Genomic DNA, 26,020 nt, shown 5'->3' on the forward strand with positions numbered 1-26,020 from the left:
CTGGCAGATGTGATGACTACCTGGAATGCAGTCTTGAGAGTTAAGAGTCTAAGAGGACAGTTGTAAAGCGGCTCAAAGAGAGCGCACATCAAAACGGTTAAGACCAAGTTCAAGTCCCACTGTGGTATTACGAATTGAATAGGAGGAAAGAGATGAGTAATGCCTTTTAAGAATCTATTTACTACCGGGAACTTGAAGAGAGAAGGCTGATCAGGAAGCCTAAGAAAGGCAGAAATGGCAGAGAGATAGCCCTTGAAAGTGCCCAGAGCAGAGCCCTTCTGGGCCAAAGAAAGGAGGAACAAGAGAACCTCAGAAAGAGGGGCAAAAAGGGGATCCACAGGAGTATAACGTCTTAGTGGAGGGACTTTGGCTGCCAAGATTACATCACAGACTTGGGGAGGCAATTCGAAAGACATCAACTGTCACCGCTCAATCTCCATGCAAGGAGGTGGAGGCTGGACAGGTTCGGGTGGAGGACCATCCCCTGCTGCTGCGACAGAAGATCCTCCCGAAGAGGCAGACTGATCGGAGGATCGATGGCTAGATGCTGTAGCTCGGGATACCAGCCTCTTTGTGCCCAATCCAGAGCCCCACGGATGACATGGGCCCGGTCGCGCTTGATCTTTTTCAGCACTCCGGGCAGAAGTGGTATAGGTGGAAAGGCATACAACAGACCGCAACTCCACTGGCGACGAAAAGTGTCGCCATGGAAATTCCAAAACGCAGAATTGCTGACATTTCATGTTATCTTCAGTGGCGAAAACATCTAACCAAGGCTCTCCCCACTGTTGAAAGAGACCTTGCACCACCTCCGAGTGAAGATGCCATTCGTGATCCATCATGCACCTGCGGCTGAGTTTGTCCACCCTGGAGTTCAGCGAGCCTGCCAGGTGTTGAACCATCAGAGATATGTCCTGATGTTCCAGCCATGTCCAGTGGCAGAGGGCCTGTTGACATAGGGTCCACGACCCCACCCGCCTTGTTTGTTGCAGTCCCACATGGCGGTGGTGGTGTCCGTTAACTACTCTTCCCCGGAAAGAGGGAAGAAATGCTTTAAGTGCAAGGCCGAAGGGGAGCACAGTAAACTGAAAATGCTTGTGGCCTACTGCGAACTGCAAGTAGAGCCGGTGGGCCCGCAGGACGGGAATGGGAAAATAGGCGTCCTGCAAGTCCAACGCTACCATCCAGTCTCCAGGGTCGAGGGCAGACAAGACCTGAGCTAACGTCAACATTTTGAACTTTTCCTTTCGGAGGAAGCGGTTGACGTTCCTGAGGTCCAAGATAGGACACAGCCCCTTTTCCTTCTTGGGTACCAGAAATAGTGGGAATAACAACCACGGCCTACTTCTGGGGCAGGAATGCGCTTGATGGCTCCCTTGGCGAAGAGAGCCGTAACTTCCTGTTGGAGAAGACCCAGGTGATCCTCCGACATGTTATGCTACTGCGGTGGCATGGCTGGAGGGGTAGCCTCGAAAGGGAGGGAGTAGCCCCTCGGGACTACCTGAAAAACCCACCTGTCCACCGCGATGGTGCGCTAGAGGGGGAGGTGATGGCGGATCCTGCCTCCCACAGGCGATTGATGGGCCTGAAAAGTCAGACTAGGAAGGTTTGGAGGCTGCAGCAGAGGGGGGGGGGGTTTGGTGGGCTGGCCCGCTCGCTGGCCCCCAGACCGACGGCAGTGTTTCCCACATCCCCGTGAAGGTTGTGCAGCTTGCATCGGCCTGTGGCTCTGGGCGAGATGTAGTGGGACACCCCTCCTGTAGCCACGAAAGGGGCAAAAAGCAGACTGCACAGGGCGGTTGGAGAGGCCCAAGGATTTGGCCGTAGCCTGTGAGTCCTTGAAACGCTCTAGAGCGTTGTCCGCTTTGTCTCCAAAAAGGCGAGGGCCATCAAAAGGCATGTCCATGAGGGTGATCTGGACATCCCCAGAAAAGCCAGTTGATCTAATCCAGGCGTAGCGTCGAAGGGCTACCGACGTGGAAATCATTCTGCCTTGAGAGTCTGCGGTATCCAGTCCACAGCGGATGGTAAATTTCGCTGTGCCTCTTCCTGTGGCAAATGCCTGTGAGAGGACAGTCTGGGACTCCTCCAGACACTGAGGCAGCACTTACACAACCGTGTCCCACACAGAGTGGGAATAACGGGCCAATAGACATGCAGTGTTTACCGACCGCAGTCCCAAACTGGCAGAAGAAAATGTTTTCGTTTCAAGATGATCCATCTTCTTGGATTCCCTATCTGGTGGAGCGTTAGGTAATGCTCTTTTGGAGGTAGAGGCTTGGACCACCAAGCTCTCAAGGGTGGGGCGTTGGGAGAGGAAAGTGGGGTTGTGCAGGGCCATGCAGTAGAGTTGGGCAATCATCCTATCCTCGGGAGCACCCGTGTTGGGCCTGGACCACCTGCCGAAAAGGATGTTTGTAAGGGCTTCATTAAACGGCAGCAGGGGCACCGAAGAGCTCGCTTGCGGTTGAAGCACCTCTGTCAGGAGGTTAGTCCTGACTGCCACCGTAGGAAGCTCAAGGTGGAGAGTCTCGGCTACCCTATGCAACACCACTGCATAGGAAGCTCCTTCCTCCATAGCCACGGTAGGAGGAGACAAAATGCCATGGTCTGGGGAGGTATTGAGACCACTGTCATCCCTCAGGCCCTCTCTCCAGTTCAGATCATAATCCAAATTGTCAGTCAGAGGGTCACCTGACCCCTCCCAGTCCTCCTCCTCGTCCTCTAGGTGCCAATCTGGCCTGAAAGGGACCCGAGGAGTGAACAGGGGCACAAAGACACCGCTTGGCGCTGTATCCGGCGTCGGGCGATGCCGGTCCGGCTCCGTGTCCACATATGGATGGAGACCGGGGTCGACGCCGGGTAGGGGCTCAACCGGAGTAGAGTGCGGGTGCAGTGCCGAAGAAAGTGGCACTGGTGGAGGTGTAATGAGGTCAACTGGCACCGATCTGGATCCAGGCCTAGATCCATGGGGGCCCTGCGGCACCGGGGACTGAGCTGTCAGCAGGGAAGGCCTAAGACCCCCAACCGAGTCCACAGGGCCTGAAGGCGTGCCAACGGAGTCAGACTGCCTGAAGATGCCATGCATCGCCTCGTAAAACTGACAAAGCTGGGCAGGGTTCGCTCTGGGTCCCGAGAATGGAGGGAAACGCGGAGTCCACCAAAGAGTGACGATGCTTCTTCTTGTGCTTCGACTTACCTGCCACTGAGTGCGAAGACTTGAATGGCGAGTGGTGATGGCTCCGCAACCGGTCCCTCAACCTCCCTCGTGACCGGGACCTCGAGTGGCACGGAGCCGACTGCCGGCGCTCAAGAAGCTTTCAGGACCGCTCCCGCAAAGACTTCAAAGCCATGGTCCGGCAGTCAGAGCACAACTTGGGGTCGTGGTCGCGCTACAGGCAAAAGAGGCACACACAGTGCTGATCCATCAATGACATGAGTCGGATACAGGAACCGCAAGCCTTGAAGCCGGGCATCCTTACGCGCACCAGGAGTCAGTAGGGTAAGAAAGACCGACAAAAGTTGCTCAAAAAGTTCAGTAAAAAAATTACAGGAGGTACCGTTCTCGCAGAAAAAGAAAGAACTGATGTCAGCGTGCGAGGGTGGCGTCTAAGTAGCTACCACAACATCATTCCAGCAACCACGACGCCAACAACAGACGCAGAGCCAACCAACGCCACCATCCGATGCGCAGAGGTACTGCTGACGAAAAACTTTACAGATCCAGTCTGACGCCTGGGGGTAATTCTAAGGTAAGGAATCTATAACTAACTGTTTCTTTCACATTATAGAATTATTTTTTACCCTTATTATTATCTCAAAAACTACTGAACAAATTTACACCAAATCACGAAAGCACAATCTGCAGACCAAGATCTAGCTTCCTGCCAAATTTGGTGTAATTCCATTCAGCAATTTTTGCTAAAATCTGTTTGAAACGAATCACCTTGAAACTTTCCAGGAAACAGCTGAGGTGGATGAACTTTTTGGGGATACCGTTTTGAGGAGAGCTGTCAAACGGGGCCAAAGTTATTAAGAAACCAAAAAATGAAGACCTAACTATAACTACCTACCATATATATATATATATGTATATATATATATATATATATATATATACATATATATATATACATATACATATATATATATATATATACATATATATATATATATATGTATATATATATATATATATATATATATATATATATATATTCACAATAGTAGCAAGTATAACGACCACCACCGTGCTTTCTTTCACCAGATCTAGTTTATTAGGTAACGCGTTTCGCCTGACACAGCAGGCTTGATCACACAGGTGTGTGATCAAGCCTGCTGTGTCAGGCGAAACGCGTTACCTAATAAACTAGATCTGGTGAAAGAAAGCACGGTGGTGGTCGTTATACTTGCTACTATTGTGAATTTCGAAGTCGGCGCGCTCCGCCGACACCGAACGACCTGCCTGCCTGGGGCGTGGGGAGACAGAAGGAGCAACCCGAAAATGAATATATATATATATATATACGTACATTTAAATATTACCTACTAGCGGCCGCCAGTATGTATTTATAGTTAGGACCTTGTCCCTATTCAAAAAGCGTTTTTTCTTTTGCCAATATCTTTGGGGCCATTTGACAAATCTTCACGAAATTTTCAAAACTAATGGCCCCGTCAAGTCAGCTCCTGTCTTGAAAGTTTTGGGGTGATTTGTCAAGCAGGGTGTGAGAAACAAAGGGGGTCCCAAAACGTGTTTTATCCATGTTAATTTCCATAGGAAACTTTTGCCACAGGCACAACCCAAACTGCTGAATGGAATTACACCAAATTTGGCAGAAAGGTAGCTCTTGGTCCAGAGTGCACTCTTTAAATGGTATAAATCCGTTCAGTAGTTCCTGAGAAATTCCTCCATAAATACATTTGTATCTGGTGGCCGCCGTGGATCCATGAATATTCCCAATCACGAGCTGACTTCTGATTGGCTGCCAGCACTTTAAACTAGGAAATGTTGGCAGCCATCTTGTGACTCGGTTAAACTGAGTCACAAGAAAAACAGTAAAAAAAACAAGAAAAGGGGGCAGGGTAGAAACACTTTAACCCCCTAGGCCTGCTCAGGGGGTCCCACAGAGACCCAGAGGGCCCAAAAAAGCATAAAAACAAAAAAGACAAATAGGGATGGAGTCGCGTAAATCCAGCTAAAAAAAAAGGCCTCGCTTCATTTCTTTTAAGCCCCTGGGTGGGTCAGGTCCTGGTTGGAATCCTTGATTATGATGCAGGGGCCCACGGGAGCCCCAGCAGCCCTGGGGACCACCACCACCCTGGGACTATGTTAATTATTTGCAGGGGTTCCCAAATCCCAAAAATATTTAAAAAGAGTATGTAAGTTAAAAAAAAAAACAAGATTCACTGTTGGGTTATAGGCTGGCTCTAAAAAGAACCCTTCTTTTCATTATGACGTTTTGGGAGCTACATGTAAGTGCGCCTGCTGCTTAAGGTTGTTGCGAAACACTCTGTTCCCTTCATCTGTGAAGTGAACTCCATCACTTCTGTAGATGTCATCCATATCAAAACGTAGATTGTTGTTATAGATGGAGCCCATCCTATGGTCTCTGGGGAAAGCACAAACAACTTTATTGACATTCTTCGTAGCTTTCGCAATCTGTGGACAGAATTGATTTGACCACTTCCATTTTTGTCTTTGGCATATATTAGAGTATACAAAGACAGTTTGATGCAAAAGCAACATCAGTTGTGCAAAGGTATCCTGCATTAGGATTTTCAGACATACCCCAGTCAATGCTCCTAGGTCATTGCCACCACAGTGCACAATCATGAGCTCAGGGGGTTGGAGATGCAAAAATGTTTTAACCAAAGGCATCAATTGGTGCCACTTTGTGCAATCCATTTAATACCCACATTTTGCAAACCTAGGTCTTTGTCAATACCTCTGTTTTCAGCATACTGTTGGCACAAGAAAACACAGCTGTGCTATACAATCCATACTGTCAGCATCTTGAAGGGATGTCTGGAAGGAATGAAAAGATGTCTGTAGCTGAGGTAGTCAGTTGGTAGAATGAGAGGTATCTAAAATTGAGGAGAACATGATGTTTTAGAAAAAGCTAAATACGTGATTGGCTGTCATGAACATTGTGCACTCAAAAATAGGATGATATTACTTTCCTGAGGAATCATGTTTCTGATTGGTTATTAAAAAATGTTTGAACGGTACGGTAGATAGGATGAGGTAATATTTTGCAAAAGTCAACCACACCTTCAATTTGCATTTGTAAGCTAGTGTGCTGAACTTGAAAATATGGTAAACTTGTGACTTGCCAGTACAGTTGAATGTTGCAGAAACTGTTACTATGGAAACTGGGATTAGGGAGATTGAGGGAAGGGTTGAAACTTAACTGTGGATTTAAAATGTGAAATGGTAACTTAAATATAAGTGATATGTTACTAAATTAAGTTTTTCTAAGTCAGTAGTATGTGTAAAAGTAGTGTGTTGAAAAAGAAAAAATACTAGTATTCTTGGAATAGGTTAATATGTTTAACAAATAAAAATGTGTTTAACAATTTGACATAATGTAGGAAGCAATGTGATTTGTTATTTACATTTATTTGTGTGCAGAAAGAGAGGGAAAGTGTGCCATTACTGGTTTTACCTTGCTGAAAGTGGTGCATTACATTTATTGTGTGCAAAAGAACATCTTTTATGAGCTTCTGAAATTTCATATTCTGTAATGCTATTTCAAAGGTGATTTTCAAGTTTGTAAGGTGTGTTATGTATGTTGCAGTAGTGCTTCACTCATTGTAGTGATATTTTTAGATTTGAAAAGCTTTATTTTTAAAGTTTTGAAATTATTAGAGAAGTGTGATGTTTGAAATGTGTTATGAAATGTACAGATGTGTATTGTAGTTTGTTTTATTGTACTGAAATTACGATTGAAATAGTTTGTGCTTAGTAATATGTGTACATTGGTAGATGGATTTGTGATTATGGTAGTTTGGATGTGTCTGTGGTAAGGTGCAGTTGAAGTACGCCGCATAATTTTAGGTGTCTCTTTGAAATGGGAAGTGCAGTCTGTCAAGTTTCAAGGTCTGTATGGTCTTGTGACTGAGGTATGTCACTACTTGCACAAGTATTTACCATATGTTTTATGCATCTGAAGATGTTAGATGTATAAAACAGAGGCATACATCTATTTGTATGTTTCTTTTATATATAATAACACTAGCAAAACGGACAGAACCATGCATGCATGTGTTCAGTAATATGGTGAGACTTATAGAAGAGACATGTGAAGGGTTGGTTGTTTATATTTGCCTAGAACCAAGAGTATTCGCAGAGTAGTGAAGCTGCAACAGAAAAGTGAGGTTTTAGACATATTGCCACAGGGATTACTGATTAGGGTATTTATGAGTCTGGTGAATGGTACAGTTAAAGTACGGCGCATGATTGTAGGTGTCTTCTTGAAATGGGAAGTGCAGTATGTCAAGCTTTAAGGTCTTCTGACCAAGGTATGTCTCTACTTGCACATGCATTCTCACATGTTATGCATCTGAAGATGCTAGACATGTGAAACACAGGTATACATCTATTTGTATGTTTCTTTTATACATGATGACACTAGCAAAAGGTAGAGACACATGCATGCATGCTGTTAGGAATATGGTGAGACTTAGAACAGTGACATGCTGGTTTGTACTTGGTTACCCCCAACACTATCAGTAGTCACTGAATAGTGAAGCTGCATCACAAAAGTGAGGTTGAATACATGTCTGTACCTTTTTCTAGTGTTTTTATTTATAACAAAAAACATACAAATAGATGTATGACTTTAGAAAAAGGTACAGACACATGCATGCATGCTTTTAGGAAAATAGTGAGACTTAGAAGTGACATGTGGAGGGTTGGAATATATTACGTTACAACGCAGGCAATTACAATGCATGCTTTTAAAACGCAGTCTTTACATCGCAACTACCATTATATCACATGATTTTAAAACGCATGCCATTACAACACATTTTTAAAAACTACCATTACAACGCATTCCTTTACCACGCATACCATTACAACGCATACTACTTTTAGGGCAACAGAAGGGTAAGTATTGGATAGTGTAAGGGTAAAAAATACTACTCCCACTCCAGTGAGTGCAACAGTAGGGAAAGTGTTGGATAGTGTAGGGGTAAAAATTACTATTTCCATATCCCCAAACCCAAACCCACCCTAAAACTAAAAATATCTCCATTACTTAACTTCTAATGCGTTGTAATGGCATGCATTGTAATGGTATGTGTTGTAATGGCATGCGTTGTAATGGCATGCGATGTAAAGGCAGTTGCGTTGTAACAGTGGCGTTGTAAAGGTAGGTCGTTGTAATTACTGTGTTGTAATGGATGTTTCCCGGAGGGTTGCTGGTTTATACTTGGTTAGGCCCAATACTGTCAGTAGTCACTGAATAGCTAAGCTTCATCACAAAAGTGAGGTTTAAGACATTTTGGCAGATGGAAAAGTGATTAGGCTATGTCGTAGGAGTCTGAAAAAAGGTACACTTTAAAAACGCCACTTAAATATAGGTCTCTCTTTCAAATGGGAAGTGGTGTCTGACAAGTTTAAAGGCTGTCATGGTCTTGTGACTGCGGTATGTCTCTACTTGCACATGTATTCGCACAAGTGTTATGCATCTGAAGAGTTTAGATGTATAAGACACAGGTATTCATTTATTTGTATGTATCTTCTAAATATGATGCCACCAGCAAAAGGTACAGACACATGTATGCATGCTTTTAGGAATATGGTGAGACTTACAACAGATACATTGAAAGGATTACTGCTTTATATTTGGCTAGATCCAACACTCTAAGTATCTCAGAATAGTGAAGCTGCAGAACAAAAGTGAGGTTTAAGACATGTTGGCAGAGGGATAAGAGATTACATTACTTTATATGAGTCTGTGGAAAGATACACTTGGGGTACGCCACATAAATTTAGGTGTCTGCTTGAAATGTCAAGTTTAAGGAACTTGATGGTCTTGTGACTGAGGTATGTTTCTACTTGCTCATGTATTCTCACATGTGTTATGCATCTGAAGATACTAGATGTATAAAACACAGGTATCCATCTAGTTGTATGTTTCTTTATATATGATGCCACTAGTAAAAGGTACAGACACATTCATGCATGCTTTTAGGAATACAGTGAGACTTACAACAGACACATTGAAAGGGTTGCCGCTTTGTATTTGGCTAGGCCCGACACTCTCAGTAGTTGCTAAATAGTGAAACTGCAGCACAAAAGTGAGGTTTAAGACATGTTGGTAAAGGGATTAGTGATTAGGTTACCTCGTATCAGTCTATGGAAAGATACACTTCAAGTATGCCACATCATTTTAGGAGTCTCCTTGAAATGGAAAGTGCAGTCTGTCAAGTTTAAGGGACTTTATGGTCTTGTGACTGAGGTATGTCTCTACTTGCAAATGTATTCTCACAAGTGTTGTGTCTATGAAGATGGTAGACGTATAAAACACAGGTATACATTTATTTGTATGTTTCGTTTATATATGAAGCCACATAAATGTAGGGGTCTCTTTAAATGGGAAGTATGTCTCAAATTGCACATGTATTCTCACACGTATTATGCATCTGAAGATGTTAGATGTATAAAACACAGGTATACATCTATTAGAATGTTTCTTTTATATATGATGCCACTAGCAAAAGGTACAGACATATACTTGCAGGCTTTTAGGAACATGGTGAGAATTATACCAGACACATGTGAATTGTTGCTGGTTTATGTTTGGCTAGGGCAGCACTCTCAGTAGATGCTGAATAGTGAAGCTGTAGTACAACAGTGAGGTTTAAGACATATTGGGAGATGGAATAGTGATTAGGCTGCTTCATATGAGTCAGTGAAAAGGTACACTTGAAGTACACCACATAAATGTAGGTGTGTCTTAAAAATTGGAAAGTACAGTCTGACAAGTTTAAAGGACTTCATGGTATTTAGAATGAGGTATGTCTCTACTTGCACATGTATTCTCATACGTGATATGCATCTGAAGTTGGTACATATGAGTAACACAAATATATATGTATTTGAATGTTTCTATTATGTGTGATGGCACCAGCAAAAGGTAGAGATGCATGTATGAATGTTTTCTATAACATGGTGAGATTTATACAGTAACATTGCAAAGATTGGTGTTTTGCATTTCTGGAGTTCTCTTAGTTCTTTCCGGACTTCTCTTGACTGTTTCTGTACCTCCTTTGCTTCTTTCTGCTTTTATCTTGCCTCTTTCTGCACCCTTCTTATCTCTTTGTGTACTTATATGGATTTCTTCTGCACTTCTCTTGTTTCTTTCAACACCTCTTTTGCTTCTTTGCGCAACTGTCTAACCTCTATCTGCACTGGTCTTTACTCTTTCTGCACCTCTCTTATCTGTTTGTGCACCTCTCATGCCTCTTTTTTTTATATCTCTTTACTAGATAAAGCTCAATACATCATAACACGACTTAAAGAATGTCACATATGTATAGATTGTCACATCAGCAATTACATTTAACAGATTAATGTGCTTTGCGTTCTTTCTCACATTTTCCTATCATTCTATAGTCTCGCTGCCCCACCCCCACCCCTAGTTTGCTTATAATCCTCGATATTTCTGCCATGGATCCCATAGTTTGTCCCATTTCTTAGGACATCCTCTTGTTCAGTATATTGCCTTCTCCGCACTTGCGTACCGGTCCATGTCTACTTCTCAGCCTAATTTTGGCACACAATTGGATCCCCATAACCTGGCTATGTTTCTTTTGGCCACCACTGCTGCTATTTTGAGCCATATTAAAGTATATTTAGTCCATTTGTCTTCATCAATCACACATAAGAGCAGCCAACGGGGCTTCACCGGGACCTCTAAGTTCGTGACGCGTGACATTATGCTCGTTACATCCGTCCAAAAGGCATGCACCATTCCACAATCCCAGATTATATGGAAAAAGGAACCAATCTTCCTGCATCCTCTCACACAATATCTGGAGGCCCCCAGACCCATGTGCTGTATCTGTGTTCTGGATGCATACGACCTATGTAGGATGCGCATCTCTTGCCTCTTTTTATAGATCTCTTGAGTCATTCTGCGTCTTCTTTTACCTCTTTCGGCACCTCTCTTGCCAATTAGAGCAGCTCTCTTGCTTCTTTCTGTATGTGTCTGGTTTGTATCTGCAGTTCGGTTACTTTATTCTATACCTTTGACTGTATGTCCACTTATCTTGCCCTTTTCTGCATCGCTATTGCTTCTTTTAGCATAACTCTTGTCTCTTTCACCATTGTTGTTTCCTCTTTGTGCACCTCTGTTGCTTGTTTGTGCACCTCTTTGTGCATTTCTTTAGACCCTTTTTTGCACTTGTTTACACCTCTCCTGTCTTTTTCAAGTCTTGTTTTCTGTTTTTGTGCACTTGCGTTGCGTGTTTTTGTACTTTTTCTTGGTTTTTACTGTGCTTTTCTTGCATGTTTCTCTTTTGACTGTTTCTGCACCTCTTTTAGTTCTTTGTATACCTAAGTTGCTTGTTTCTGGAGTACACTTGCTTCTTTCTGCACATTTCATCCTCTTTCTGCAGTTGTCTTGCTTCTTTCTGCACTTTGTTTCTTTCTAGACTTTTTTTGCTTTTTTCTGTTGTTCTCAAACTTCTTTCTGCACCGCTTTGGCTTTTTTTGCACCAGTCTTTCCTGTATTACACTTGCCTTGCCTCTTTGCACATGTCTCTAGCCTGTTTGTGCACCTGTCTTGCATGGTTGTGCACTTCTATTGTATCTTTGTGGACCACTGTTGTCTTTTTCTGCACCTCTGTGACTTCATTGTGCTTTTCTCGTATTTTTCAGTAGCTGTGTTGGAGTTTGTGTATTTCCTTTCGCTGTTTCTAAACCTTTCTTTTTTATGTCCCTTTCTTTCTCTGTCAGCACCTTTTCTTCTCTTTCTGAAGTTGTCTTGCTTACTTTGACACTTTTCTGTGTTATTTGTTATAAATCCAATAGCAATGTAATTGTAATTATTTGCTTACTAGTTATTATCAGTATTGAGATGTAATCAATTAAAAATTGTTAATTGATGTAACTAACTATTCAAACTGTACTGTTTTGTAGAAAAGTATTTTGTTTGGATTATAAATTGAAGATTGCCAGAAAACATGAAATGAGAAGACAACAAAGAAAACAGAAGTACTTAAACAAAAGTAAAAAGAGTGCACTAGAAAAAAACCAAAATGATACCCAGGATAAAGTCTGTTCTGGTAGGAATACTTAACAATTTCTTAAAACAGCTGTTGAAAGATTAAAGGTAGACAATAGTAATGAAAGGAAAAATATTTTTTAACAACAAAGCACAAGCAATTGAAGAGTTGTAATGGAAAAAAACATAAATTTTGGGAACCACAACACATGTCACAAAAAGACAAAAACTATTTAAAGAGATACCTGTACAAATGTTTCAAAGTGGAGTAATTCAAAATGTATTAAGAGATTGTAAAAAGTATGAAAGATCAGCAGCGTATGAGAAGAAGCAACACATTGAAAGTGTACTGCTATTGAATTGAAACAAAAATTATTTATATTAGTATTGAAGAGAATGAAAACATTGAATACAACAGTGCTGTTTATAAAAGAGAAAAGCAAAAGAAAAAGACTGGTTATTAGAAGCAACTTTTGTAAAACGTTTACTGGTGAATGGAATCACACTTCTATTACTGAGCCTTTCTTTTATGAAGAAAGCTATTTTCAACAGAACACATTAGTTTATGCATTTGGTACTAGTGGTCGATGCTATGAGATGAAAGATGGTTGTCCCATTCCAAAAGAAAAGAAGGTTGTTAGGAGTGTGGAAGAAGTAATAGCTGAAGAAGTTCAAGAGAAGTATTCACAAGCTCTGGTATATAAGTGGGATTGTAGTAGTATTTGCAGTATTCGTCTATTGACATATTATGAAGTTTTTTTACGAGGATATGCCCAAAAAGTCTTAAACAGAAGATAAAGATGTTACAAGGACTAGATCCATGTAAAGTAAGAAAATATACTAGGTTGCAGGGTCATTCTCTGGTTTGTCTTCCAAGAAAAGTGTGTCAAAGTACTTTTCATCTTTTAAGAATGTTAGCAGTACACCACTCAGACACTCTGATGTTAGTAAGGAGACTGTACTATGTAAAAAATCCTGCATTATGTTTAAAGGAAATGAACACAGCTCTTTTGCACGATTTAGTATCAGATGTACGAAAAGTTTGTGATGATATACAGTTTTGTTTTGTTGGCTCACAAGAGGAGTGTAGAGAAAGTGAGAACTTGATAAGTGTAGATGTTTAAGAACAGGTAGAAGATATTAGTATTGATGAGTTTGCTGAAGAAATTACAAAGTTTAAGACAGTTTCATCTAAAAAAAAAAAACATGTTTTTATTTGTTGTTGACATGCTCATTATAAAAGTCAAACTAGGAATGTTGATTTATATTTAAAAAGTGAAAAGGAAAACAATTATAAGTAGCAGCAATTTGGTGCTTATTTGTTGATAGAAGGTCGGTTTGAGTTGGCAACCGATCAACGTATTTGTAAATATTGTTACAACAAATTAGAAGAGAACAAAATGCCAGCTAGAGCAGTACATCACAACCTAGAGTTTGTAGCTGTTTCCCTGGAACTGGTTGATTTGAATGCATATGGGTCCATTCTTATTCAATCCGTGCACCCATTTCAGGCTAAAGATCGTATGGAGCCTAAAACAGGTAATCTGCCTCCAACAGATTTACAAAGAGGTCTGAAAGGAAGAGTTGTGTACCTATCTTTAGATTTTAGGAAATATATTGAAAGTGTTGGTGTAGACAGGGAGGAAAATGAGCCAGTAGTTATTCTAGTAAATGGTGTACCAACAAAGAGTCGAAAAATATGTCAAGAGTTTGTAGATGTTAATAAACTTCAAAAGGCTACATCATATCTGGTACCGAATATTTTTTATTGTAAGAATGTAAATGTAGATGGACAGGTAATATGCTTAGAAAATGAAACAGAAATTTCAAGTGGCCAAATAGAAAAAGTGGACAAGTGTAGGAGTGAAGAGATTTATGATTATTCTATACATTCCGTACATTCAAAAAAAGTGATAGGAATCAGTATTGAATTATTTCAAATGAATAAAGCAAAGGGAACTCCCATGAGTGTAATGGAAAAAAGTCTAGAAGCTTGTAGTTTACCACAGCTGTTCCCCACTGGAAAAGGTGGGCAATTTGATGAGTGAGCTGAATGCATTCCGGCTTCAGAATACCGCTCAAAAAGATTGTACTCTGAAGATCTAAGATTTCAACAGTGCATTCCATATATATTACATCTTCTGTTTGAAAGTGATTTGTCTGCACTTTCATATGCAGTGAACCACATAGTATTAACAGGAGTTCATCTTCCACATGTTTCTGCAAAAGAATTCCTGGTCAGAGTTCAACAAAGAGAAAAACTTAGGTACAACTACATGGTTTGTAACACTTAGCTGTGCTGAATATGCGTGGGAAGATTTACTTGAATTTCTATGAGAAGCAAATTCAAATGTAAAAAATATTGAATTAAAGACACCTGGAGAACTCTGTTCCTTGGATCCTGTAAATGTCTGCAGGTATTTTAACTGTAAGTTTCAAAGTATGATGTCATTTATCTGCATTAAAAATATTCCTCCTCTTGGAGAAGTTACTGATTTCTTTTGGCGAAAAGAGCACCAAGCCAGAGGTGCTCCTCAAATGAACATGCTATTTACATTAAACAAATGCGGTTGTCTACAACCTTCGACTAATCGCATTATTTTGGATTGGATATTGACATTTGGCCGGCACTCTCTGCCAGTGATTGCGATCCTCTGCACAGGCGTGGAAAGACGGAAGGATCAAAACATGGGGGAAAAAAAAGAGATAGATATATACTGGCGGTCGCCAGTAGGTAGTTAGTTATAGGTAGGACCTTGTTTCTATTCAAAAAGCATTTTGTCTTTTGCCAATATCTTTGGCACCGTTTGACAAATGTTTGCGAAATTTTAAAACTAATGGTTCACTCTGGTCAGGTCCTGTCTTGAAAGTTTCAGGGAGATTCGTGAAACCGGGGCAGAGAAAAAAAGTTTTGGGGGGGTCCCAAAACGCATTTTCTCCATGGTAAGTTCCATAGGAAACTTCAGACATTGCTACAGCCCGAACTGTGGAACGGAATTACACCAAATTTTGCAAAAAGGTAGCTTTTGGTCCAGAAAGAACTCTTTTTGTTAAATGCAGAAAATCTGTTCAGTAGTTCATGAGATATTGATATTTAAAAAAAATAATAGATATCTGAGAACTGCGGATTCTCCCGATGACTAGGTTCACTCTGATTGGCTGCCAACACTTCAAATCAGGAAGTGTTGGCAGCCATTTTGTCACTCTGCAGAACAGAGTCGCAAGAAACAAAGTGAAAAAAAAAAGAAAAGGGGCATGATAGGAACATTTTGACCCTCTAGGGCTGCTCAGGTGGGGCCAAAGGGACCTAAAGATTAAAAAAAATATATATTTTTTCAAATATTTTGGGTGGGGAGTTGTGTAGGGTCGAGAAATGACACCAAAAAAAGGGGGAAAAAACCTGCGGTGTCATGCGGTTTGTTTAATTAAGCCCCCGGGTGGGCCAGGTTGTGGGAGCAATGGCTACTTATTGTGTGGGTGGTTAATTCTGTACCGGGGACCGGCTCCTTCCTGGGGCATATATAATGATATGCGGGAGGTACGCTGCCCCTCCTCCAGCTTGGAGAGCACCAAGTACCCAGGGCTATATGTGATATTTGAGGGTGCAGGGTCTGAAGCCCTCTTGACACTGCTCCGGGGACCAGTATCTCTCAGGGGCATTTGTTCATTAAAATGCGGGGGCCGTTACGGAATGCCGGTCCCAATGAGTTCGATCTTGTGGGGTCTTTAAATTTGATGAAGGGGGATCGCACTGTGTCACTTGATGAGCTCTACATGGCTCTGGGGAGCAGCATCCGTGAGGGCCGGTCCAAAGAATGTTTTGTGGTGTTTATCCCAGGGACATTGGAGTTTGGTATAGCATGGCAGGAGCGGTGCTCCCGCCATGCCATGCTTATTGATCTATAGGGATCATCCTTATTATTACATATACTATTCAGTGTTCTATTTTGTTCATTGTTCGTAAGGGGTTGTGATGCATGTTCACCTGTTTGGCGGGGTTATGATGCACATTAACCTATCATATATATAGGTTAATGTGCATCATAACCCCGCCAAATAGGTGAACAAAATAGAACAAAATAGAACACTGAATAGTATATGTAGATCAATAAGGATAGCATAATAAGGGAACATTAAGCACCTAGTAGTAGAGGATTATTCTAAATCCTTTCATAATAAGGAAACATTTAAATACTTGCGTTATGTTGAAACTAAAGATCTGATGTAACCAATAATGGAACACCTGACTTTAATATAGCCGCCACGTACGCCCGATGCGGGCCATTGTAAATAATATATAAAGAACGTTAACTAAATCGATGGCATACCACTATGATTTATGATAATTGTATTATATGAGTGTGGAGCTCTAAATAAATAAATAGAAAACGCAACATATATCCTTCTATATACGTTTTGAAAATAAGGGAACATTGAAGCACTTGCGTTAAATTGGAATCAAAAGATTTAATGTTATTAAGAATAGAGCGCCTGATTTTAAGATGGCCACCACGCATGTCCGATGTAGGTTATGGTAAACAAAGAACGTCGATTTTTTGGGGCGAAATGAGTACCAAGCCAGAGATGCTCCTCATATACACATGCTGTTCAATATAAAGAATGCACCAAAATTTGGTACTGATACTGATGAAACTGTATTGTCTTTCATCGAACAGTATGTTGCCTGTGAGATTCCAAGAGAAGGAGGAGAAAAGGGCTTGAGACAAGAGGTTTTACGTTTTCAAAGTCACCGCTGTGGAAAGTACTTTCGATGAAAACACAAGTCTAAAGGGAAATTTTATACAGTGTCGTTTTGGATTCCCACGTCCAATAATTTTGAAAGGAAGAGTAAATAGTTTTTTGTCAGCAGTAAGGCATACAATCACTCGAAAATCTCCCAAAAATACATACAACTTGAAAAGAACAGAAAAGTCAAAGTATATTAATGACTCCAATCCTGTTATTTTGGAAATGTGGAATGCAAACATGGATATTCAATATGTTGCAGATAATTCAATTGCTGTTGCATGGTATGTTACGTCATATATAACTAAATCGGAAAAGACAGAAATGAAAGAAATGTAGGAAGAAATTTCAGAAGAGAAGAGTCTAAGTAAGAAATTGTACACCTTTAGCTTGAAATTGCTTTCCAACAGAGAAATTGGATTCTATGAATGTTCAGATCAGTTCAGTTCTTCTAGTTTATATTCAAAGTCAAGATGAATCATTTGGGTAAGTTTAGGTCTTGCCTGAACATGAAATAGAGTATTGAAAACATTAGAGGAAATTGAATACTTAGCACAGAATGATCCAGAAAGTACAAATATTGCTAAAACTAATATGTTGGATACATACTATCCAAAAAAGGAGTCCACATCTAGAAAAGCTGTGTCTGTATGAAATACTTCAACATTACATCTTCAAGAGAAATGTTACACAAAATCTAAAACAAGTAAAATATGCAGTGATTGGATGTGACGGATGTTTAGTACAACATGCCAAAGGAAATCTTGTTAACCTCAGAAAACTCAGTTGCGAAATGTCAGGTAAGAGAGAATTTTTCTATTTAGCACTTCTGCAGCTGTTCAAGCCATGGTGTAATGAAACAGAAATACTTGGAGACTTTGACTGCTAAGAAGATTCTTTTAATGCATGTAAAGATAGCATTGAATGCGCAATCTTCCCTATATATCTACAAATGATAAATTATGAGATTGAACAAGAAAATACTATTGCAGCTGAACTAGCTAAAGACAGTTCTGAATATAGTCAAAGTTCGGGTCCTTTGAATCAAGATCCACTGGGACAGGCGATTATCGAAAATGAAGCAGCAATAGCCATGAATGAGGTAGAAACTGCAATGCAACAATCACAACAGGATAGTATTGAGTTGGAAAAAGTAGAACAACATCTAAATATTGAACAGAATGAAATATATCTACACGTACAAGAACAGATACAACATGGTTTGCTACATGAAAACAAAGAATGCCAATGCTCATCATTTAAACCTATTCTAATGTACATCAGTGGTCAAGCTGGAACATGTAAAAGTTTTTTTAATGAAAGTTTTGACCAGTCATCTACAGAAAACTACAGATTCACATTTACCTTGTGTTGTAACAGCTCCAACTGGATTAGCAGCACACAATATTAAAGGGATTACTTTACATAGACTACTTATGCTACCGGTTGAACATAATAATAAATTGGGATATCAGAAGCTGTCTGGGGAAACTTGTTATGAAGTGTCAAGAGTACTGAAAAAAATGAAACTTTTAATCATTGATGAGGTGAACATGGTTTCAAACTTAATGCTTGCCTTTGTACACTTGAGAATGCAACAGGTTTTAAAAACAGAATAGGATATTCTGTTTGGAGAAAACATTTGATGGTATTTTGAGATCTACTATAGCTAACTCTGGTAAAAGGAGAACCAGTTTTAAAAAAAGTTGCTCATGAAGACACTAGAAAATCTTTGGTAAGTATTGGAAATGTGAACATTCGGTTGAATTTCGAATATTAAGAACTTACAAAGAATATGCGACCAGCAACTGATGAAGATTATGGAAAAATTCTTGAAGATATAAGAATTGGTGTCTTGACAAAGCACGGCAAAGAAGCTTTAGAAAGTCGGCAAGTAAAAAACTTGTTTACAACTGAAAACACAGCAGCTGAAATAATGTAAAATAAGATTGGAGAAAGCAAGTCTATACTTTGCCTAATGCCTACACTTGAAGAGTGGTCTACATTCAATCAAGAGCTTTTAAAACTGGAAAAAGAACAAATTGTTGAATTTCAAGCTATTGTTAAAATTGAACACCAGGGAGTGACTATTCTTCTTACAGAGAAACTAGAAACTAAATTGCACTCTTTGGAAAAGTCTGTATCTAAAACTGCAGGCTTAGAAAAAGTTTTACATTTATGTATAAACTGTTGGGTAATTTTACGGTGTAATTTGAATGTAGACGTAGGTTTAGTAAATCGAGCAATAGGAGACGTTCTTGATTTTGTAAAATTTCAGAAGAGTGATGGAATAGAATTTGTGAAAATAAAATTTGATCGGATTGAAGAGGTGAAACCGATTGGGCGTTGTGTTGCTCGTTCTTCACTTGTGAAAGATTTGTATGTTCGCAGAAAACAGTTTCCTCTTTCTTTAGCAAATGCAGTAACTATTTCAAGTTTTAAGTATAGATAATGCTTTAGTAAATATTGGAATTACAGTGTTCAACGAGGGAACGGCATACGTTGCATTATCTCAAGTAAGAACATTGGCCGGTTTATATTTGATCGTTTAAGAAGACTTTATGCTCCAGATTTAGGTGGAGCATAACAAAAATATGTGCAAAATTCAAGTTAGGTTGAAAAAAGTAAAAAAAAAATCAAAAGAAAGTTGAAGGTGTAAAGAAACAGAAAATAGAAACTGTTGATGACGTTGTAGGATACCAGTTACAAATATAGTTCAGGTATCAACTGTTATGTTAACATGATTCTAAATGTTCTATTTTATCTGCAAGATCTTCATCATGAAATCATGGGAAACCATGAAAAAAGATTGTGTTCTGCACTGCATGATGTATTTCAACAGTTGGTAACTGACAGAAGTAAAATCCATACTGCTTCAGGTATACTCCATCTTTTGGATATATGTACCGGTTCTTTGACCTTGACTCTTAATACACAACAAGATGCACAATAATTTCTGATGCTTATGCTTGGAGTATTAGAAGATGAAGGAATACAAATTGAAACCTTATTTGAACTAAGTTACACATGGGATCATAAATGCTTACTTCAAGCACTGCAATAGACACAGTACGATTTGTATACTTAACCATACCAGACTGCAAATCAGTACCTTTTAATAAATTAGTAAAAGCAGCCAATCATGATATGAAATGTTCGCGTTGTAAATTAGAGATGTTGTCTTATTTTAATGCTACAACGTTGTAGACCAAATGGCAGAAAAGTGGAGAGCAAAGTCATTTTGTTGCTAGTCAAATATCTATTTGTGGACGAACTTTTACAACAGTGGCTTTTATTTTCCATGGTGGACCTACTACCACTTCTGGACACTATACTGTGCATTTAAAGTGTAATAAAGGATGGACACATTGTAATGATGCCCACTTGGAATTCAAACCTTGATTGCCTTATGAATTACCAAATTCATATTTGCTATTTCTCCAAGCAAAGTTTTAAGTACCTAATTTGGCCTTTTGGGAAGATATGAGAACGAATTAATGAATTCATTTTGGATATTTTCAAAGCCAAAAATTCAAAAACATATAATTTGGCCTAGTGGGAAGATGTGAACAGGAAGTAAACACCACTGCAACAATTGTTTAGTAATTATAATTAGTGTTTGGATTACTATCTGTAGTAATTGTTATTGGATTTCGAAAATTAGGTTGTAAAGAAAATAGTTAATATATTCTGTATATCGTACCAGATGTAAATGAGAGTGCAGATTTTGGAAATCTCTGAGATAAATAATAGACGTAGGGTAGAAAAAGGATGCAATAAAGGAACTGGAGTTAGGAAACACATACCTACAGATATTGTAAATGACGCTCTACGCAATTTTTTTTTTTTCCTACAATCTAGTTGATTGTTTTTTCCCCGCTGTTCCATGATGATACTACGTTGAAATCACTGTGTATGGTAATGTTAAATGGAATCTGAGAACAGCAAAAAAGGGAAACTGAAAATGTTACGTAATTCCAAAATTATGTTTTCCACTTAATTATGTAATAGAATTATTATTGGAACACATTACATTACATAACAGTTTTTGTTCTTCTCTTTACAGTAGGTCGTTGTGAAAGTTGAAAATATTTGTAATCCTGTTGAGGAGATTAGTAGTCTAAAATAGTTCCACAGACTCATGTTTCCATCGCTATTTAGAGATTCCTTAAATAGCGATTTTTGCATTTGGGATGATGCATCCCAAATGCAAAAATACCGGTCGCAAAGGGGCAGATTCTGCTAATCTGCCCGTTTGCGAGCAGTTTTCTCGTTGATGCATGTGGCCCTCAGTCACTGAATGATGTCATCAGTGATGTCATTTGAGATGTCATCAGTGATGTCACTCACCATGTCATGAGTGATGTAATATGTGACATCGTCAGCAGTGCATTGCGGGGCGGCCGTCAGTTATAGTTAGCTCAATTAACTATAACGGCCTAATTTCTCTGGTTTTGTATGAGTGAAATGTCCAACTATCTATAACGTCCTTGAAACCTGTGGTTTTTTCAGTGAATATATATAAATACATGTGTATGTCCATATATATGTGTGTGTGTGTTTATATATATATTATCTACTGGCGGTCGCCAGTAGATAGTTATAGTTAGGACCGTGTTTCCATAGAAAATCCGCAACATTCTATTTGGAATAACTTTTGCGTAGATTGACGAATCCTCGCAAAATTTTCAAAATAGGTGGGGCGCTCCGCTCCGCTCCGCTCCTGCCCTGAAAGTCTCGGGTGAATTCGTCAAGCGGGGGCTGAGAAAAAGGGGGGGTCCCAAAACGCATTTTCCCCATGCATTTTCCCATAGGACCTTTAGTCCGCGCTACAGCCCGAACGGCTGAACAGAAAACCTTGAAATTTGGCAGAGAGGTAGTCCTCAGGTCAGGGATGTGCCTTTTGCAGGTCTGGTGTAAATCTGTTCAGTATTTTATGAGAAAATAGCATTTAAAAGCATATATATATCTATAGGCGCGCACCGTGCGCGTACGGTAAGCGCACCCTGCCGTGCGCGAGCGCAATTCTGATTGGTTGTTAGATCTTAGTAAACATTCGAATCGGTTGAAACCAGGAAGTGTCGGCCGCCATTTTGTCTCTCGCAGTCCGAGGGAGGTGAAAAATAAAGGTGGAGAACTTGAAAAGGGGGCAGGGTGGACAGTTCCTGACCCCCTAGCCATTGTCAGCCATTTTTCCGAAAAATCGCGGAGTGCGCTTACCGTGCGCGCACGGTAGAAACGGGAAAATTACGCGAACGGCGTAACGTGGGCGCACGGTGCGCGCACGGTGAAAAACCTTAAAAAAAAAAAAAAAATACATAACTTAGCATTTAAAAAACCGTACAAATTCACTGAAAAAACCATAGGTTTCACACATGTTATAGTTAGGAATTAGCAATTAAAAAACCTTGCAAATTCACTTAAAAAACCATAGGTTTCACACATGTTATAGTTAGCTGCACATTTCCCTCGTAAAAAAACAATGAAATTCCTCCGTTATACTTAGTAAAGGGAACTATAACTCATGCGACCGCAATCCATTGCTGATGACGTCAGATATTACCAGACGCCAATGCCGCTATTGCTGCCTTGACTTCATGAACAGAGATGGGGCCACCTAGGGCCTCCCTATACTCCTGCTCCAACATACAGAGCTACAGAGGGGCCAAGAAGCTCTGTATATCTGGCAGGGGGCCGCTATCGGGTGCTATATAGCAGTTCATAGTAGTGTAGAAAGAAGTCATTAATGGCCTCAGGGTCATGCACCACCTCCCCCGTGTCCAGGCCAGACGTGTGATAGGTGTTCCCTCTGACTCAGGTTGTATAAGTCGTGCTAGCAATCGACCCGCCTTCCCCTCCTCCCTCTGCACTCTGTCCAGGTAATCTTTGTAACCGTAATCTACCTAACGTGTCATTGTATAAAGTCGTCTATACCTTGCAAGTTGTCCAGTCTATGAACTGTCCCTTCTAAGTCCAAAAGTTCCTTATTCAGTTCCCTGTGCACCCCACATGCCTGGGACATGCAGTGACTTCTCACTGTTGTAAATTGGCTGTGATTGGATTAGCATTAGCGGAATCCATCTGGTATTTAGAGGCTATCTTGTCCATGTTGTAGAATCCATTTTGTATTTTTGGCAGCCATTTTGTTTGCCATGTGCTCACCATGTGCTTTGTCCTTCCTTAGTGTTGACTGCTCTTGTAATCTGCCTAGAAACAAACTATATTTAGTATCTTCTACTTCCGCACATGCCCAGTTGAGTTTGCAGCTGCTAGTAGCATGTAACTGTCAGGATATGTTTACCAGTGTTGGCAAACTGTTAACTCCTCCCACTTGTCGACTTTGCAGTTTCTGTATGACCATATATGTGCATAACTCCTCTCAAGTATACTTGTACCGTCTTCTTTTAGCCCCTGTGTGGGTATAAAAGGACCATGGTCCTTCTGTTCAGTGTGCTACTTCACTCAATACCGAAGGGTGCTGTTTGAATGTAGTTCCACCTCATGAGGTTTATTAAACTCTGTATTTTCTATTTCAGTTTCTGTGCCAACTTCTTTCCAATAGTCTGAGGACTCTGTGCAGAGAAGGGCAAACCCCTTGCACTGGTAGGCCTAGCTGAGGCCTATTTTCTACAAATTGGCGCCCAACTCGGGGCTCATCGAGAACTCGGATGCCCGAAGGATTGGTCGCGACGAAGGATTGGAATCTCGCTCTGGACGTGATCACTGCCCGATAAGACCCGAGTCTTAGCATCCGCGGCGGCTTTTCCTTTCTTTCTGATCTGACCATCCGTGTGGCGCCGGTCCTCGACTGAGATCTCTTCTGTTGATTCGCCGTGCAGTGACCATTTGGCCGATTTTAGAACTTGGCAGGATGAATCTGGACACCAAGTGATTGGTAAGTGTCCTTCTGCGGCGCTTGCTGTTGGTTTTGATGCCTGGGATTGGTAAGGTAGTTTAGTAACGCTTACTGTGGCTTTGAGTATTGTATATTTGTGTTGGCCAACTTGGTTTGTTTTGACATATGTGACTTGCAATTCACATAGGCAGGTAATGAGGAGAATTTTCTCTAACTGAATTGATTTGAACGGCACATCGTACTAAAGGTACCTTAAGTGCTACTTTGATTATAATACTGCATATTCTGCACTATTGTTGGCATGCCTGTCTTTAGCACACTTCGTAGGATGTGTTGCTTTTGTAATGGTACCAATTTGAGACTTGATGAAGCACAACCGGCCCCCCCGAAGGGGACGCCTAATAGGGATATGTATATTAAGTATGGTCTTTCTTCTATAATGTACAGCGCATTATGGAATAAATACACGCGTAAGGATCCTGAGTTGCGTTGGCCTATGTATGGGTCATTTGATTTACGAAAGATTGAGTATGTGGAGTATTGCATGTTTAAACGTAAGACTAGGCATGATATGTTTGATTGTGTACGAATGTGGGAGAAAGAAGTGCGTGAACAGCTGAAGCGTGAGCAAGCCTTGATTGAAAAAGAACAGCGAAAAAACGTTTATGTGAAAGCATTAGAGTTAAAGAACAAAGAAATGAAAGAGTTGAAGGAGAGAGAAGATAGGGAGCGTGCTTTACAGGTAACTGGCCAATACCCTGTTCGGAGGCCCCTTTATCCTATACTTAATAAACCACAAGATGATTCCTTATTATTAGATCGTCCTCCACCTCCGTACACTGTTCCTTCTGCCCCTCATGAGTTAGATGAGGACTCTAGTTTGGAGGAAGATAAAACACGAGAAACTGGTTCCATTTTGACTACTTCACGCTCGTCTCAGCTCCGATCTGCTGCTCGTAAAGCAGCTCATGGAACTGCCACCGTCTCTGAAATTCTTGATAGTATGAGAGGGTGGTATGAAAGGGAGCATTTGTATTTTACTGAGGTGTTTGCCGAAGAGGTCCTTGAGTTGTATAGGAAATATTCTGAGGAGTTAGAGCCTAAGGATATATCGGATGATTATAAGCAAATGCGTGATGGTCTTTTTGTTTTCTCCCAGGTGGCTGATACAATCAGGCGTTTGGTAAAGCTGCGTGTTGATGCAGTCCGTTTGCGAGAGGAGAAAAAGGCTGCAGACAGGGCTGTGCAGACATCTCAGACCAGCATGGCACAAGCTCCTGCCTCCGGAACAGATAAGATTATGATAGTTCACGTGAAACCTATGCGGGAGGCCGCGCCCTTGTATGTTCCTCCTAAAGGACAGGGTACAAGCGACGATAAGGCCTCTCTTGATGCAAAGGGTTATTTTATTTATAATTGGGTTTACACTCCTTGGAATAGGACGGATGTTATGGCACTTAAAACTGCACTGCCTGATCCGCGGAAAAATCCAGCCGCTTTTTATGAGGAAGTTGAAGGTGCTATTAGTTCTTGCACTATGACTTTGCCTGATATTGATTTATTTTTCGGATTGATATTACCACCTGATATGTGGCGAACTGTTCGTAAAATTGATGATCATGCAGCTTTTGGGGCATTATGGAGAGACTTAGAACGAATGGATGCCGAAAGGGAACCCGCACAAAAGCCATGTCAGTTAATTTTAGATCTCCCTGCAGCTATATTAGTTAAGTTAAAAACGATTATTCCTCCTAAAAAGATAGATTGGACTGTTTTAGCATCTTGTAAGCAAAAGGCAGATGAATCGGTCTCTGATTTCTTTACACGCTTTGAAGAAGCATTCCACGATTTTAGTGGCCAGTCTTTGACAGATGACACAGGCAGACATCTGTTTGTCGATAAATATGTCGCAAACCTGTTGCCAGGAATAGCTAGTCGCCTAAAGGCCAGTGAGAGTTCATGGACTACGTCTTCCCCGGTCTCCCTTTTGACTATGGCCCAGTATTATGAGCGCCAGGAATTAGAGGCAAAGGGTAATGAGGACAAAAGGACTAAAGAATTGAAAACGAAGATTATGTTGGCTCAGGCTTATGGTCTGTCTTTCAGAGGTAGCGATAGAGGTGGACGTGGGTCTTATGGTTCATCTTTTACTTCTTATACTCGTTCGAATTTGTCTGCTGAC

The sequence above is a fragment of the Triturus cristatus genome, chromosome 2_1, assembly GCF_964204655.1.
Source record: "Triturus cristatus chromosome 2_1, aTriCri1.1, whole genome shotgun sequence".
NCBI lineage: Eukaryota > Metazoa > Chordata > Amphibia > Caudata > Salamandridae > Triturus > Triturus cristatus.